Here is a 19610-nt window from a genome sequence, read left to right as displayed (position 1 = left end):
ATTTGAGGCCACATGCAAAAGACCCACAGCTAATATCATCCTCAATGGGGAAAAACTGAGACCCTTTCCCCTACAGTCAGGAACAAGACAAGGATGTCTATCTCACCATTACTATTTAACATAGTACTGGAAGTCTCAGCCTCAGCAGTCAGACAACAAAAACAAATAAAGGGATCCAGATAGGCAAGGAAGAAGTTAAACTTTGACAATGGATGACATGATTACACAGACAATCTTTATTATAAACTGTCAGTAAGAAGATAATCAATAGTATGAATTGTCAAAAAATATAGCAAGGTTGAAATTTCATGTGGATAAAACATTGGACTTCTTTTTCATATAATAATATGGGTATTAAACAAAACTCCTTATATATTCTGAGTATATACATTAATTTTATTGTTTATGAAAATAAAATAATTTGATAGGTTCAAAAAGTATAATAGTGGTCTACCAGCCATATTTATATGATCAGACCTAATAATAACAGAGCAGGATTTTACTTAAGGGAAGAAAAATACATATTATCCCTAAATTCACCCACCTAATTTTTTTTTGCAAAGTAGTATAAATGGCAATGAGGACATGAGTAACTTGAAAGAGAACCTCAGTCCAAGTTGAATGAAGACTAAGACAGAATTTAATGGTATAATCCACTTAACAGTTATGAACCTAGTTTATACTAAAAGATGCTATGAGGAGTACATAAAATATCTATAATCAAGTAGTTTATGATTTAATTGAAAAGTAAATTTAAGGCAATTAAAAATGGGCTATATAAGATAGTATATATCCAAGAATATCTGCCAATGATACAGGAATTTAAAAGAAAGAAATCACAAAGAGAGTGAAAAAGATCCTTTTGTTTTAGAAGGTTTTTACATTTTAGTGGGAATAGGAAGATGGTACAGAACACTTAGGTTTATTAGAAATCACCCACAGGGATGAAATATTTCAGAAATTCTGATAAAAATGAAATGATCACTCAGTATCTATAAAAGCAGTACATTCCCTTGGCACTGGTAATTTGAGGTGTATGTCTACAAAACTGGCCATACGGGGGCATAATCATTCACTAGGATGACTAATGATCTTATTACATTTAATTTCAGTTCTGCCTCCTTCAAGTAATATGCATGCTAAAGAAAATCTCACAGACATTACTGAATTAAAGGAATAATAATAAAGGGAATTTATTTAGGGAGGAGAATTAAGTGGAAAAGAAAATGGGTAAAAGTAAAAATCTCAGCTACTAAGCGAGAACTTCCACTAACTATTAGGAGCTTTTTTTTTTTTTTTTTTTTTTTTTTGGAGACAGAAAGTGAAGATTTGAAGGCAAAGAGCCTCCAGAGAAGATAAAGACCTGAAATCAGGTGCAAAAATCCAGCTTTATGCATGTGACTTTATACCAATAAATGCTCTTGGCATTGAGATGCTTTTATTTTGTTTCCTCTGAAATATGAAATTAGTTTTGTTCTGTTCTGTCCATCAGCCAACTGCTGGAACTACATTTCCCCATAGACTCTATCTATCTGTCTGTCTGTCTGTCTCTGTCTGTCTATCTTGAGACTGAGTCATGATGTGTTTGTCAGCTAAAAATATACTTGGAACACCCATATCTTGCATGTTCTCAAAGGATCCCTCCTGAGGCATATAGTTCTTTTCATCTCATTTGGATAGCCAAATTGAGAGAGAAAAATGCTAACATTTGCTGGATTCCCTCAAATCTTATCTCTGAAAACTAGTTACTTCATACTGAAATGGAAGGTCAATATTGAACTTTTTGAGTATGTCTTTTCATGGCTTATCCCGTGAGTGTGGACAGGTATTCTATTCTTTCATTATGACCATTATTCTTAAGGCAAATAGGTAGAAAATGGCACAGGTTTAAGTCTCCATGAATCAAGTGCTGTCTTCTTATGAGGACACTATGGCCAAATGTTCCACTCAGGCTAATTTGTTACATTACAGTGGAGAAGTGAGTCAAAAAAGAATACCTTATGATAAATTGGAGATGAAGGTCAGAGTGGTATCCTTTTGATCAAGAAAAAACTAGATTCTCACCATTAGTCTTCCAGGTTCAGAATGGCCTTATAGCATAGCACTTCAGCATTCTTCCATAACCTGAATGTAAGGTTAAGTAAAGGTGTTATCACATACATGAATATCTTAATCCAAAAAAATCTGTATTTGGATAGCAGTAATATAGCATTCAGTTTCATTGCTTAGAGACTGGTTTTCTGAGTGATCTGAGTAATAGAATCGTCTGTGACTTGAGTTTCCTTTCTAAGTTTCTAGAAACAGAGTGTAAGCAATGGATAGTTCATTATGTTTCTCAAATCTTGAATATATCTTTAATGTCGTAAAATGTCCATAAATTGAAATAAAAGCATTTAAAAGTAAAGTTATTTGTTGCTTTGTGCAGTTAATGTATGTATATATGAAAGGCTATTGGCTGCTTTGTGACATTGCCTAACTGATACTCTTAATTGGCCATTCCTCACAAAAGCTCTGTTCTCTATGAAACACAGTCACTGAGCATACTTATTCATATAGAGACAGTTTTACAGAATATGAAACAGTGAATGAGTACACCAACTACTGAGTGCTAGTCCAAGCGCAGAGAACTCATCTGTACTTGATTTGCTTTTTATACTTAGATTTACCAATTTACAACTCTTCTGTGTTAAATATATTTATCTCTCACAAATTATTTTAACGATTTTATTTCTCAAATGTGTATGTAACTCTATTTGCTATATTTTTGACATTTAAAGTTTTAGATCTCTACTTATCTTTGGTTTCAATTTTGATGTGTTGTAAGTAATTGGAAGATTCTAAATATAACCAACCAAAACAGTCTTGACCTTGGTGAGAGTTAGATATTAGAGGCTTCAATATTGTGAGGCATAACTGAGTAAAGTAGTAAAGTTCCCTTTCCTTATCTTCAAGCTTCCAAACATGTTTGTTCAGTTTGTATGTGGTCATTATATATTTTTTTAATTCTTTCTGGAGGAAAAGAGATGACTTAGCTGACCTCTTGACATCTCATTCTGCTGAAAGCATAAGGTTCTAAAGAGAAACTTTGTAGTATTCTAAATACTAGCTTTAAATATTTCAGAGTTTTATTGAAAAGTATTTTAATCTACACAAATTTGATGCCATTTTGTGATTTAAGCTTATCTTTATAATTCAGCTGATATGGCATTATTAGAATTTCATTATGCAGTAAAAAGTTATTTTGATGAAGAAAATAATTTAGTTTAATTTCAACCAAATATTAGATTATATTCTAGTGTTTTCCCTGTTGGATGTTAATGTAAACAAAATCTCTCCTAGTGTTGTGAGCTGAAAAATACATTATGATAGCATAATAAAAAGAGAAAACGATGCATTCTAGAAACAAAGGGTGAGAGGAGATTGTTGAAAATACAGATGCATTTGACTTTGGTGTGTTAGTGATCCAGGAATATTGATGTGGTTTGATTGAGTAGTTTCCATGCCATCTATAATGTAATATTATACATTATTATTATGTATATTTAATGTGTAATTAAATACATACATGTAGCATAAAACATCCCCATTCATTTTTCCTATTCCAGGTCTATCCCAGTAGGATTCCCAAGAAAAGTAAGGAAATCAACTGCGAATCTATTCTTATGTCCACAGAAGGTAAATATGTCCAACTTTGAATGTTTATGGCAACTGTAATTACATCTGAGTGATGACAATTTCATCCTGTCTCTTCATCTACACTGAGAGTTTTCTACACATACAAAGTCTTACTCCATTGTTCTACATGAGGAACAGAAAATTTATAGAAAACAGTAGATGCACATTACCTAAAAAGAGCTAGGTCTTCTGATGTTTTAGAGTTGTGGTTATCCATGGTGGGCTCTTGAATAGTTCTTCTAGGGATGATAACACAAGGGTTGTGACTTCCTTAGCTAATCGCTGATAACAGTTGTGAAAATTTTCTTCTATTTCTAGGAAAAATACAGAATCAAGCCTGATTTTTCTATTGAGATGATAAATGTTGATAACACGCTTAACCTTCATAAATTCATAGTGTTAAGCCACCAAAAGTCTTAAATTGACCAGACAGATGTACGCTTCACCCACTAGAATTCTACAGTGGCATGTTTCCTTAAGTAATGTGATAGTAGTGCTACAGGCCTAAGGATAACCACCTAACATCTCATTTCATCTCTAGCAAAATAAGGATGTAAAAGGTAAAAATAAAGTAGTAAAATAAGGATGGAACTTACAAGTGTTCCATCTCTAATATTCTACCATATGCATAGCTCTCTGAGTTGATTTTAGCACTAAAACATGACAGTTTAATACAACTCCATTCAACTAACAAATACTGAGTCTGTACTATGGGCCAAACTTTGTTCTAGGCACTAAAGATAACATGGTAAATAAAAGGATGAGAACCCTGATCGTGGAGGTAACATGTTAGTGGGGAATAAAAATACTAAAAATAATAAACATATAAATACATAATAAGCAAATTAATTATTGGTTGTTAAGTGCCAGGAAATGAACAGAGCAACATGCAGAATAACTGGGGTAAATAGCTTTAGATCAGGTCAGCGGGAAGGCATTTCACAGGTTGAGCTACTTAGTTTAGGATCTGAAGGATGTGAGTGAGACAAAGGAAGAAAATTCCAAGAAGAGGATGTAAAGGCAAGTCTCAAAGGCTTACGTGTGTCTGCAAGTCTGAGAAAAAGAAGGTGGTGCCTCTCAGGTACAGTGAGCCAGGAAACAGAGATGAAGAAGTAGGCAGAAGAAATATAGCAGGCAAGGCCATGCATCTGGGCTGTGGCAAGGACTTAGGCTGTTACCCTAAGAGCTGTGGGATGCCATTGAGCATGGTAGTGATGTGCTCAGTTTTAACTTTTGTAAAGGTCACATTGGCTTTTCTGTAGAGAATGTCTTCCTTAAATTTTATGTTATACTGCTTTGGACCCAATCACTTACAGAGATTTTAGTAAAATAACTCTTACAGTTACTACTTAGAACCCTTCACTATACTTTAGATGAAGAAAGCATTGGGTAAATTCCACAAAAACCTAATATGAGTCCATAAAACACATTTGATGACCCTTTGTGTATGTGTGTGTGTTCAAGAGACTTTCTCTGCCATGGCCTCGATTTTTTCTAAAGGGAGGCAGCAAGAGGGGCTGAAAATTTTGAGCAAGAGCAAGAGGATCTTCATCTCAGTTTTGGTTTATGAGAATCTCATTCATTTCTCATTCAGAATCTCATTCTGAGAATTTCATTCATGTCTTTTAGTGCAGCAGGTCAGAATTAGACTTCCTCTACTTTACAAGCACTCTCTGTTGCACACTTTGGGTTTCAGTTTTACGTGGTGGCTCCTCAGTGCTTGAGTTTGAAGGTCCTCCAACTTCTTCTGACTTGATAGTGGCCCCAGTGCAACTAGGGTAACCCAGCAGAAGAGGAAGCTTTCACACACGCACGCATGCACACACACCCACAGGAGCATGCATACACAAGCAGCTATTTTGTATTCCCCAAAATTTAAAAGTCAAGCCAGGTTTTTATCCATTCCTGCAGGCTCACCACTTCCAGTCTCCTGGACTCCACCAATATCTTCCTCCAGTTTCTTCTGGGCACCCTGAAGAGATGGAGATATTTTTTGTTCTTTTTTTTTTTTCTTCACTGGCTCCGAAGAGATCTTTCCTACTGCATTTCAGATTAGTTTTACTGATCAATATTTGACAAATATTAAAAGTGTTAGAAACAATTGTCCATTGAGTCCTTCTAAAATTATGTAATGAATCAACAGACATAAGATTTGATTAACAAAAATTCTACTTACAATTTTATTGCATCTGGAAATTAATGATAATTACTGATACTTTAATATTTAATTTCAAGCTGACATTTTATCAGAGGTGAATCAATAAGGTTTCAAATCTTCACATTTCACAGATTTTAGAACTGGAGGATTTAAATGAATTTTCCAAGGCCACAGAGAAGTGTTTTGGAGAGCCCAGGCTCCCTGCTGTCAGGACTATACTCCTGTGACCACATACCACAAAATAAAACTGCTTCTGAATTGGTTTCCTTCTCATCTAGAAGTTCAGAGTGACTGGGACTTAGGAAATTATTATTTATCATACATTCTGACAGGATGTTGCTGCCTTTCTTGTGATTTACTAGGGAATGGAGAAAACATTGCCAACCAAGCATTTCAAAGCCACATCTCATTATACATTCCATTTGCTCTTCAGAGCATGGCTCCTAGTGTATATGTACATGTGCAATTGCTATTGTAGCAATAAAATAAAATAAGCCAATTTGGCTCTTTTACCTATTGAAGGCCTTCAAAATGTATGCGACCTCTGGGATACATCAAATACTTCCCTAGACATTTGGATTATAGCTATTCTTTGGATTAGAGGATCCTCAGATATTGACAAGGAAATAAAGAAACACAAAATAAGGACTAGTTCCTTGTTGATGCTTTATTCTCGCTGTCTCTCCAGAGCCCCAGATTCATCTGATGCTTGTCTTTAGAATTGGATTATATCTTGATTTCTGGAGAGACTTTCTGCACTGAAATGCTTAAGAGAATACCACCAACAGTGTTGTGTCCACCCTATGTGTTTTGCAAGTGCAAAGTTAGGGTAGGAGTTTTCCTTTATTATTTTTTATTTTTACCTTACCAATTCTTGCTTGGCAAAGCAATGCTCTCGATACAGGAAACTATCTGGGAAATGTATTCAATATTAGAGAATTGCAAAAGTTGAAAAGTTTATCTCAACAAATACTCTATTCTGGCCTTAGATGTCAGCTACTGATTATGAAAGTAAAAGTATATTTAGTATATTTATAGGCAGTTGTTCAGGGTATTTGGAGTGTAAAGGGATGGAGAGCAAAGCTTGCCGTCACTGTGGCTTCATTTTATGCTCAGTACCAGTGATTCAGCATACAATGCTGCTTCACCTTTTACTGTTTGATTGCTTTGCTACTGAGCATATTATGCATTAGCACTTCAGCAGGGAAATTTAAAGAGTGTTATTCTATTTATTTTAAGTGTCATATAATTATGAATTGATTTACTAGCCATTGTAATGCTACAAATAGTAATTAATTTATTTGCATAATATGTAGTTTCATAGAAGTTCAATTATAATAAAGCATTTGCTAAATGCACCATGAAAATAGCGTTCCCAGAGAGAGTGAGAGTCTAAGGCTGAAATCTCTTTAGTCAGTATGTGGTTGTCAACATGAACAATCCCTTCATTTCAAGATGGAAGGATGTTTTCCTTACCCCCATAGCTCACTTATCTATATCTTTCCTTATTTAAAAATATAATATTAAATATCTATGAGAAATGCTAACAAGTAACAGGAAGTAATAGGAAGTAATATGAAGGTGAGGATATTGATTCAGTTAATAGTCAAAATCCCTTCAGCCAAAACCAGGATAGAGATATATAATTAGTTACCATTTTGCCTGAACAATGAGCTAGGAGGGTCCAGTCCTGGACCTTGTACCCAAGTCTGCTTCCTATGGCTCCCTCCCCAGATAAGACATGAGCCCATGGGGGCACCTGAGTGGCTCAGTCGGTTAGGCATCCAACTTTGGCTCAGGTCATGATCTCACAGTTCTTGAGTTCGAGCCCCGTGTCCAGCTCTGTGTTCACAGCTCAAGCCTGCATCAAATTCTGTGTCTCCCTCTCTCTCTTTGTTCCTCCCCCACTCATGCTGTCTCTCCCTCTCTTTCTCAAAAATAAATTAAAAAAAAAAAAATAAGCCATGAGCGGATGGACGGTGGTTGACTGTAATTCCCACTCTCTGGGAACATGGAAAGCATTCCAAGTACAAGTTCCTTCTTCCCATAACTAAAAAGGCGGTACAAAAAGCCAGACTGTCTCAGAGAAAAGGTTTCTGAGTATTCTTCCAGTAAAAACAATGCTTTTTCCACACCTATCCATGAGAAGGAAGAATGCAAGGAGGAGGAGTCCCTCTTGGTATATGGATGACTCTTGCATATCCGGCAAACTATCTAGGTAGGTCCTAGCCCTCCTCCCAGAAAACAGGAAAGATAAAGGAAGATCCAGTGCTTTTCTTGTTTTACTAACAAAATCTTGTTAGTATTTCCTTTCCCAGAAAAGTCTATTCCTCAAATCATACCATGTGACAGAGTGGAAAATGTCCTGAACTATGATAAAAGACATCAGGACATAGATCATGACTTGTAAGGAGACTACCTGATGAGTCAACTTATTATTATTTTTATTGTTTGTCTCTCCCTACTACAATCAAGGCTCCATGTGACAGGAATGGTTTCCCTGAAATCTCATTAAGTGTGGTATATTGCCTTTTTATTTTCATTCATCTCAAAGTATTTTCTGACTTTCCAAGTGATTCTCTCTTTGATCCAGTGCTTATTTAGAAGTGTGTACAACCTAAGTACAATGGAGTCACTTATGTTAGGAACAAAGTAGAAACAATCAAAGCACACACACATAACATAACACACACATATAAAAGAAACAGAACCTTATGAGAATTTATAGCCCTTCTTAAAATCATCATAGGATACCAGCCAGTCCCCAAATAGCAAGTCTGTTCATGCCATCTCTGGACTTCTTTGTTCCCCTGACTCAGTGACCCTGATCCAAATAAGAAAGAAAACCCCTAGGCAAGCAATCAGCTGAAAAAGCCAAATAACTTCCATATTTAGTCCACAAAAATCCCTTAGTCTCTGAGCAACTGCTATTTTAATGTTTTGTTGGCCTTGAGTTTCCCCGCTTGCAGGTCAAAAGCCTCGCATTAAACTCTTCTTTCTCCTTTGTTTTATTTAGTGTGCAGAATTCAGTGTTTGATAATTGTATTGTTTACTTTCCACATATTTGTGACTTGTCCAAATTTCCCTGTACTACTGAATGTTAATTTATTTACATTTTGGTCAGAGAACATATTTTTATGATTTTAATTCTTTTAAACATATTAGGGGCACCTGGGTAGCTCAGTCGGTTAAATGACTGACTTCTCCTCAGTTCATTATATCGCAGTTTCTTGGGTTCTTGCCCCTCATTGGGCTTTGTGCTGACAGCTCAGAGCCTGAAGCCTGCTTCAGATTCTGTTTCTCCCTCTCCCACTCATGCTCTGTCTCTCTGTCAAAAATGAATAAACAATTTAAAAATAAACATATTAAGATTTGTTTCATGGGAAAATATATGGTCTGTCTTGGATCACATTTCATGTGCATTTAGGAATATGTATTCTGCTATTGTTATGTGGAGTGTTGTGTAAATGTCTCTTAAGTCTAGCTAGTTTATACTGTTCAAGTTGTTAACTCTCTGGCTCTTTTTATAACTAGACCCTCTTTATTGAAAATGAGATATTGACATTACCAACTACTACCGTTGAATTATGTTTTCTCTCTACAATTTTGTCAGATACTGCCACATGTCTTTTGAAGCTCTGTGGTTAGATTTGTATATGCTTATACTTGCTATGTCTTCTTGGACTGATACTTTAATCATTAGGAAATATTTTTTCTTTTTTCTAGCAGCATTTTTTTGTCTTAAACTTGATGTCTAATATTAGCATAGCCATTCCAAATCCCTTTGTTTACTGTTTGTTTGGTATATAGATTTCATTCTTTTAGTCCATTCTTCTAATCTCTACCTTTTGATTATTCTGCTTAATCCATTTCCATTTAAAGGATTTATTGATAAGGTCTGATTTTCATCATTCATTTTGCTATTTGTTGTCTGTATGTTTCATGGATTTTAGTTTCTGTAATCCTCTATTAATGCCTTTATTGGTATGAAAGAGATGAATTTCAATGCGTTATTTTAATTTTCTTGTTTTTCATTTGTTGTGTTTTAAGAATTATTTTCTTTGTGTGTGTGTATGTTTTGTTGTTGTTGACAACATTTTATCTCCTATCTAACTTAAAAGACAACTGTATAAAGCACTAAGTATAAATCTCTGTTGATGGGCACACAATTTATAGATAGAATTTGTGACAACAGCATAAAAGAAGGAGAGATGAGAGCTATACAGGAACTCCGTATGATGCTTGGGGCAAGCCTTCAACACTCTACCCGGCAGTTTACAGTTCAGCTTTAGCTTTCACTGCCTGCTCACATGAGCCTCAAGGTTATCCAGAGGTGAGAGTTTAGGGCCTTCTTAGGGTACATAGCAATGACTTCTAGATTCTCAAGTATGTGCCAGAGCTTTTAATAGCACCTTATGAACATCTCAATCTCCTGATAATTTTGACAAATTTTCTAATGTTTTCATGATTTTACAGAGGGTAGGTTTTCAGACATCTTTACTCCACCATTTCTGTTGACATTCACTATTTTAACCTATAATCAAATGACTGTGCCACAAAATTGATAGGGCAAATAGCATATTTCCTTCCCCTACCCCTGCTAAATGGCGATGTAACTGGAATGACTATTTCTTATAGTTCAGCTAGGATACTTGCTAGTACTTGACATGTAAGCTTAAAGTAAATGACGGTTGAGTGTACATAGGCTTTCACAGAGACTAACCTGTAAATGGTTAGTCTTAAAGTTCTTTCGCGTGCCTATTGATTGCATTGGGCTTATTTAATGCTCAGAAACTTTAATCCTACTTATTAGAAAAGGTAACTTGTGCACGTGATGACCCTGCATTTGACTTATAGCTGCTTCATATGTTCCCTTTGAAGAAAATTTCCCATGTGCAAGAAACACTCTGAGTAGTTGAATTCTGCTGTCATTCTCTTAGGTTTAGTTCTTGTCTGTAAATGAGATTTTGCCAGTTAAATCCTCATTGTCCTCAGGAAAGACTTCCCCAGCCTCTTAGCATGTAACTCTATTCAGTGAGTTATAAATTAATTAATGCATTTTTATCAAAAGAAAGTATTGTGATGTTAGCTTTATGATCATTTAGCCTGATCTGCATTCTGGAAACTATGTTGTCATAGCCAAAGACTGACAAAGCTGACACTGCTTAATTTTTTTTGACTTGTCACCACTCACTTTATTTTGTGATGGGAGACTCTGTGACAGCAATTTACGTAGTTGGACTTCATTCCCACAGCATTGAATCTCTTTCAAGTAAGCAAGATACAGAAAACAAGGAAGTTGAGGTACAGCTGAAAATTTGTAAAGTGGCACCCTTAATAAGAGGTCATTTTCCACCTGGTAGTGGCAGCTGAGAAGAAGTAACCATATACCCTGGTTTTCCTGAGACATCTCCATTTACACTTAGTGTCCCAATGTGATTACTGCTAGGGCTCCCTTTAACTCCTAAAATTATCTCAATTAGAATGATGAATTATATATAGTCACCCTAATTAGAAGCAGAGTCTCTGAAACTGGCCTGTGTGTCTTCAAATTCATGTTCCTTTATTTTCTGCCTATGTGATAAAACAATTTAACTCACCTATGCCTCAATTTCCTAATTTATAAAAAGGGGATGGCAATAACATCTGCCTACCAGGGTTGTGATAATTAAATGTATGTACAGCTCTTGGAACAGTACCTGGTACTCAAAGATGCCATATGTCTAATAAAGAATGTCTTATACCACATGCAACAAATAAAATTTCTAGGCTGGATTATTAAAAAGGTTTCTATTGGCCTATGAAATTGATTTATTCCCAGATAATTTTTAGAGAGAGAATAAAGACCAACTGTCCACAGACTGATGAATGGATAAGGAAGATGTGGTATTTATATACAATGGAATATTACTCAGCCATGAAAATGAATGAAATCTTGCCATTTGCAATGACAGGGTTGGAGCTAGAGAGTATAATGCTATGTGCAGTAAATCAGAGAAATACAAATACCATATGATTTTACTCATATGAGGAGTTTAAGCAATAAATGAGCAAAGAGGGAGGAAAAAAGAGACAAATAGACTCTTAAATACAGAGAATGACCTGATGTTTACCAGAGGGAAGGTAGGTAGGTGGATGGGCTAAATAGGCTATGGGGATTAAGGACTGCACTTGTGATGAGTACTGGGTATTATATGGAGATTTGGAATCTCTATACATTATTATCTCTGAAACTAATAATACATTTTATGTTAGCTAACTAGAATTTAAATAAAAACTTAAAACATAAAATAAAGATAGAGAAGGAACAACGCTAACAAAATTCTATAAAATATGAGTGAATTTACTAAAAAGAACAAGATGTATTTTTGTGAGCAGTGTTGAACTATATTTTCTCCTCCAGGATAGAAACACTTTGTATTAAGAAAGCAATATCCCAATATTTTTGTTACTAATTCACAACTTTACATCTGTCTGAATCAGGTGCTATCACAGCCTCTCCCAAATTTGCCATAATATTATCTGAAAACCTTAGGAAATGACTAGTGATTATTCCTTTACTTGGAAACCTCTGAAGTTAGAATTGTGCCTTCTGGTCCCTGGAGTACACAATTTGCATTCTACTGATTACAGTAACACCATTGTACTTAAAGCTTCCCCCTTTGGGTGAATGTAAATCTCGGTCTATTTGATCCCTTTCAGGGAACTGTTCATTTCAATAGAAAATGCAAAAACAGTCTTTTACCTAAAACACACACACTTGGAATAAGTTAACACACAACTTGGAGGAATATAATACAAGTCTTATTGCCGTGCCTGATCATAAGTGAAACAATACTAGATTGTATTTTTTATTAACTTATATGGGAGAAACTTCTTTCTAATTCAGATATTCAGGTCACATTCTACAGATGCAGAAATGCCTGAAACAAGGCTTCAGTAACTTCTCTGTCTAATATATCAAAGCCAATCAAGAATGTGGCAACAGGCAACAACAGCAAACCTAACTCTGAATTGCAAATAGACAATATGATTTTGTCCTTTTAGAAGTCAAAAGGGAGCTCACTATTCTCATTAAAGACATAGCTGACATATTCATTGAGAGGTGATTTTGAAGGTAAAGTGACAGAGCTCTAATTCACTAATTTCCCTCTAGTAAGAATTCATACATGATGTAGACATTACAAGCTCAAGAGAAACAGGAGGTGAAATTAAAATACCTACAGAGATATTTGATTCTTTCCCTGCCTAGTCTACTTAGGAATTCTTCAATTCCTCTTGTCATTAAGGCTTAAAATGATGCAAAAAGCAAAAGTTTATCTCTTTCTAATCTTTATGAATCCAGAGTAAAGTGGCTACTTAAGAATAGTAATGATAGCTACAACTGACTTCACCTGAGACACATATGGCAGATGTGACATGAGGTGATGATGGATGTCCTCACTGACAGGGCCTTGCACTTTGGGTAAATAATGTCAGGGAAAGCTTTGAGGATTCTGTTGTTTTGGCTGAGTAAAGTCCTGGGCTCCATTCTGTACTTTGCAGGGATAGCAACTGTGACCAGTGCATGTGTGCCAAGGACTATGTATAGTAAGGAGTGTTGTATAATAAAGTTGTCTAGCATACTCCTTCTTAAATTAACTGATATTTGAAAATATAAACGATTTAAAACAGAAATAATTATCTGGCATGGCTCTGAGAGCTCCTATAGAAGGCATTAAAACAGCAACTTGTAAATTAAAGGTATTTGCAAAATGTCCTGGAACAGCAGTGGGCACTGGGCTAAGAAGGGACTCTATCACTGTTAACAACTGTATGTCCTATGAGATAATGGTATATTTACTTTCTCCACCAGTGAACCAGCTGCCTGAGCCATTAACATTATACAGTGGTCTATTATATTCACTGTATATTAAAGACGCAGACAATGTCAGGGGCAGTTAGGAAAAAACCTTGGGGGAAAATGACCACATGTAGTTGATCTATACAACCTGCAGAAACAAAGATGATGGTCTTAGGGTATAATTCCCATTTCCTCTTAGTCAAAACAATAATCAGTTGACTGCCAAACAGTAGGGTATTGTGAATAAAAACACCACCCTTGGATTTGAGCTGTGCACATTTATGTTCCATCTCCACTCTTAGCAGCTATTTTTAAGTAAGCTTTTTATTTTAATTCCAGCATAGTTAACATACAGTGTTTTATTAGTTTCAGGTATACAATATAGTAGTTCAATAATTCTATACATCGCTCAGTGCACATCATGTAAGCATCCTCTTACTCCCCTTCCCCTATTTCACCCATCCTCCCACCCATGTCCCCTCTCATATGTTTTATTTTAAGTAAGTACCTTCAGGTAAGTTGATTTTTTTAACAAGAGATTTATTTTACTGGAACCATACTTCAGAACGCATGGTTCTAAAAGATATATAAGACATAATATACCTTGAAATAATATATTTTTCCATCTGAGAAAAATAGAGTACACATTTTCTTCAAGTACTCAAAGAAGAATGCCCTGGTTAAATCACATAAAAAGAGACATGACAAATATTACAAATTTAAGGAGACCGAAGTCATGCCAAGTATATTTTCCAGCCACAGTGGTACAAAACTAAAGATCAACAATAAAACAAAGCTGGAAAATCTACAATGCAAACATTAAATATTTTAATGTGTAAAAAATTAAACACACTGCAAGCAATGGGCCAAATAAGAAATCAAATAGCAAATCTCCTTGTGGGGTCATGTGTCTTATTGGAACTGTTTTCCTTAATATAAGCATTTATAGCATAAATCACTCTAGCATCTGCTTTTGGTGCATCCTATGGGTTTTACAATATTGCATATTCTCTTTCTTTTGTTTTGAGATATATTTTGATTCATCCAAAATATACTTTCTATATATTTATATATATTTTATATATTCTCTATATATATTTCTATATATTTCTATTTCAAAATAGACTTTCTATTTGGTCTTTGGCAAATTACTTCAATTCACTGTACCTCAAGTTCTTTACCTGTAAAATCCAAATAGCCTTACCTACAAAGAGATGCAAACATTTACTATTGAGTATTACATTAGATAATCCATGTAAAACTTAGAAATGAACTGTGTACATTATGAAATCTCCCAAAATTAGCTTTTAATATTTTGATCAAGCTATAAAATGCGAGTAACCAAGATGCCAGTATTCCCCATTGGTATGTGCAGAGAGGTCCCAGTATCCCATGGTCAATATTTCCAATCCCCAACTTCTTATGATACAGGCAGCCTGGGTCCAAGGACCAGGAGAAGGGTCCTACAGGATCAGCCAAGAAAATCCTTGGCTTCACGCAGGACAGAAACCAAACACAAGCCAGAGCCTATTTTAATGAATAGTGTGAGTGATGGACAGAGAATAACAGCTGGAGTGTCTTGGAGACTTGGAAAGGAAAGAATGAGTCTTGTCATTAATTGGGGTTAGAGGTTTTTATTAGAAAGGGGTCTAGGGTATGTGTTCCTTCAGGAATCCAGGGTAAGGTCCAATCAGAGGTGAGTGTCAGGTAAACAGTAGGTGTCATTCCATCAACAACTGAAGGTAGGGAGTGTTGAAGCCAGCATCAGCCAAGGTTTTTTCACAGCTAACCCCTTAGAACATGTTTGGGATCTGGCTCTGCTTAGATGTTATCAGGTGTTTGGAGCCTCAGACAAAACTCAGAGAATGATTAACTATTTTTGGCTTTTCCCTTTAAGTGGGAACATACCTTATTTGGTCTAGTCAGAAGCAAAATATAGAACACAGGTAAATGGGGCCTAGTAGAAAAATAGCAGGGATGCAGACTTTCTAAAATGGAGTCCTTTCAGCTTCCTTACCTCACTTATATCCACAAGGTAATATTTTCCAGTGATTTATGCTCAAGAAAATACTGACAGATGACACATATAAACATACAACCCCAACACTGAAGGTTTTATCAAGGGTGTAGGATGTGTACTCAGAGCTCTCTGTGGGGTCCTACTGCATTGAGCCCAAACCTACTGGGTTTGGTACTATGCACATCTCTGCCTACCTTTCCTAGACTCCTGAACACGGTATCTTTCCCTAGTTTCCTAGGAGTGAGCGTCTCTTGTCCAGCTCTTCCTAAGAGCATTCTGATGGCATAGTTGTTGAATCCTAGTGACACAGTTCTTTCTTTTTTGATAAAGGGTTTTTCGTCCAGAGACTACATGGCAAGGCAAGCTGAGTTGTGGCCCAACCTCATAATGTACTTGAAACTTTCTCCACTCCCTCAGACCAGCTAGGCCCTTATAATATGTGTGGCCCACTCCACCATACTTTTTTTCCCCCTGCACTTCAGTCCAAGAAACTGTATTTTCCTTCAGCCTAGTCTCTTTTGGTGTCCTCCAGCCCATCAGACTAGTCTGTGCATGTCTGAAAAACATTTATGGGCCAGTCTCAAAGTCTTTCCAACTGATCTCCTAGAACCTCTGACATGTGCTTCAGTGTGCCTTACAATTTCATAATGTTAGGAATTAACCTAAGGTTCTAGGGGCGCCTGGGTGGCTTAGTCGGTTAAGCGTCCGACTTTCGCTTAGGTCATGAACTCGCGGTTCGTGGGTTCGAGCCCCGAGTCGGGCTCTGTGCTGGCTGCCAGCTCAGAGCCTGGAGCCTGTTTCAGTCTGTGACTCCCTCTTTCTCTGACCTTCCCCTGCTCACGCTGTCTCTCTCTCTCTCTCTCTCCTAGAAATAAATAAAAAAATGTTAAAAAAAAAAAAAAAAAAAGAATTAACCTAAGGTTCTAACAATTAGGGGATTCATCTACCTAGGGTATACAAGACTACTTTTAAGTAATTGCCTAATTCCATTTGCTCTGATAATCTAACCTTTAGCTCAACTCAGATATTTGGTATAAATGAAGCAAAAATAGTGTGTTCCATGAGTTTTCATCAATATGTATATCTGTATGTTTTATGTGTTATCCAAAATGACTGAAGAGAACTGATTGGGCCACAAGACCAAACATTCATAGTTGAATGTGACTGTCTCCTGGTACACACGTGCAGCCTAAAGAGAGATGGAGGAAGCTGATGGTGACTCACCCTCTGATGGGTAATAAGAACAGAATTAGGTGATTAGTGGAAGGAAAGGCACTGAGGAGGACTAATGAGGAAGAAATGGCAATCTGTGAGAATAAGCAACCATCAGCCTCTATGGGGTATCTATGTCTCTTTCCATCAGTAGAGATAAACTTGGTGCATAGTCATGTAATTGTAACATTAAAGTGTGGATACAAAACATATGAATATTTATGAGTTATAGCTGTATGAGTTTATTCACTGAAATTAATAGGTGTTTAAGTGAGGATATCATGTTAATTATATTTTTTCATCTTTTCTCTCTCAAAAATAGAATTTGCTCATTTCAGTGGCTATACCAAATGATTAACCAGATATCCTATAGGGAAACTGTCATTTATATCTGGGAAATCCCTGAGGAAATTCAAGATTTGTTTGTGCTAATGAAATTTATATAATAGCAATTTTAAAAATAATAATGTGAAATGCTGCATTGCCACACTCAAAAAATGATGACAGTGGTAGTGATAATGGTAATAACATCCTTTCTCTCTGCTTTTTTAAGAACAGAATATATGCTTTGGTTCATGAAAAGGTAAGAATTGGATAATACTTTTAATAGATATTGTTCTATTATTCTTTTTCCTGGGCTATTTATGAGCCTTTCACATTTATTTAATACTAATATAAATAATACATCTGGTAATTTAAGAATATCAATCATCCCGTGGATATCACAGAAACAAGTTAGAACCAGAATAGATCCAGAGAGTACTAGTCCAATTCTTCCACTTCTAGATAAAGAAATAAGCTGAGGGAAACAAGAGACTTGATTAGGGTAATCCAGTGAGATTGTTTGTACTTTCGTCCCTTATTCCAAAAAAGTAGTTCACTTATTAGGAGTTAATAATAAGATCGCTTCTCGGCCTTTTGGCTAAGATCAAGTGTAGGATTTAAAAATAAGAGTCTGATGTTCTGTCCCCTAGTCATGTACTATAAACAGATTTTTCTTTTTACCTTCACTGCTTCCAGATAGACCCATTTTAAAGACTGACATGACTTAAGACTGCCTCTAAAAAGAAAAGAACTCTCTCAAAAAATCAGACTAGGAATAATTTCTACTTGATAATAATATCTGAGTAGTCCTGCTTTTTTGAGCTGTGGATCTAGGGAAATTAAATGTAATCAGGTTTTTCCCTGATTATAGGGTGGGGTTTTTTTTTTCTATGTAGTTGATTGCCAGTGATAATTAAATTACCACTTGTCACAGGGGAGGTTGAGGGTTTGTTATTCTGCTCTAGTTTTACTTTTTCTCAGTCTCACTATATATTTAGGGACGAACAGCTTGAGTTCCTTCAATTCTTCCTGCCATTATTCTACTGAAAATCTAACTTTAAAATGTTAAGGGCATTGATTCAGGAAATCAGGGTTTGTTTTATACCTATTATGTACTGGTTTAAAAATAATCTTTGATACATCTCTCTCTTTAGCTTTTCATATCTAAAATCTAAATACCACTGAGGATCCTTTTTAGAAACATTTTTGATAATTTTCCTCTCCATTTCTACTATCATTACCCTAGACTTTTTTTTTTTTATCACAACTGGTGATTTCCAAATTTGTTTTTCTCATTCCCAGGTACTGCACAGACTTAGTAAATCTACATATCCATGGGTTGAGGTTGGTAATCTTTTTTTCTGAAAACTTTATGCCATTTTGACAGAGTGTATTTAAGTAAAAGCATGTAGTTATTCAAGTATTCTCCAAATTGCCTTTTCTTTTCCAAGATTTGCCCAACAACTCCTTCTTTACTTTCTTACAGAAATACTGGGAAAATCTCTAATGAACTCTTATTCATCATGCTTTTTCTTATCTAGAAATTTTAGAATGGCTCCATAGTAGAGGATCAGTTACAAATTCCATAGATGAAGCACATGGTTCCTTAGTAATATCGGATCTTTTTCATCCAGACTTTTGCCCCATTACTCGCCAGCATAGGCTTTTAATATACTCATACTTTGTGTATTTGTTCAATATGTTATCCCTTCTGGGGCTCTTTACCTCTGTCACCTGTGACCTCTTCTCCCTTTAGCTCTGTGTATATCTCCTTCTTCCAAACAGACATGAATCATTTTTTTTTTTTTTTTTTATCATTTGAAGAAAGGAACCACATGTTATGCCTTTCTTAAATCCATCATTCCAAGCACAAAGTTGTGGTCCAGTAAATCCTTGTTAAATGATACTGAGTATCTTTTCAGGTCAAAACAATGGACAGGTCAAAACATGTGAATTTGACTAATTAATGAGCCCTTTTATATTCTCAATTTATCAAACACTGACCTAATTCTTCCTTTTGTCTTGGTACTCATTAAATCTGTTCCCATCTCGATACCCATCAAATTTTGGGTTCCTCAACAGACAATTGATAAAATCAGTCTAATTACATAATGTGATAAGCAATTTTCTCTAAATATTAGCAAGTTGCTAAATGAAATCTAAAAGGATATGTTATTCTAACAAAAGTGAGGGTAGAAATTCTGTTTACTGCTTTTTTTTTTTTATTTTTTAACAAGACATTATACCTAGGAAAGCACTGATTAATGAGTGGTAGATGAAATAATGTTATTTTTAAAACTATGCTAATGGGAATTAATATCTTCATTATGAGATGGACCCTTGGTAAAATGGCTAAACTTTTTGATGAAATAACCAAG

General features: G+C 35.5%; 1 pseudogene; it reads left to right on the top strand.

The window, feature by feature from the left end:
- Positions 1 to 17810: 17810 nt before the first annotated feature.
- On the top strand, positions 17811 to 17918 carry LOC120226463 (annotated as a pseudogene).
- The last annotated feature ends 1692 nt before the right edge of the window (positions 17919 to 19610 follow it).

Source organism: Hyaena hyaena, unplaced genomic scaffold (assembly GCF_003009895.1).
Source record: "Hyaena hyaena isolate Hyena2069 unplaced genomic scaffold, ASM300989v1 scaffold_1697, whole genome shotgun sequence".
NCBI classification, from domain to species: domain Eukaryota; kingdom Metazoa; phylum Chordata; class Mammalia; order Carnivora; family Hyaenidae; genus Hyaena; species Hyaena hyaena.
This window is presented reverse-complemented; position numbering and strand designations above follow the sequence as displayed.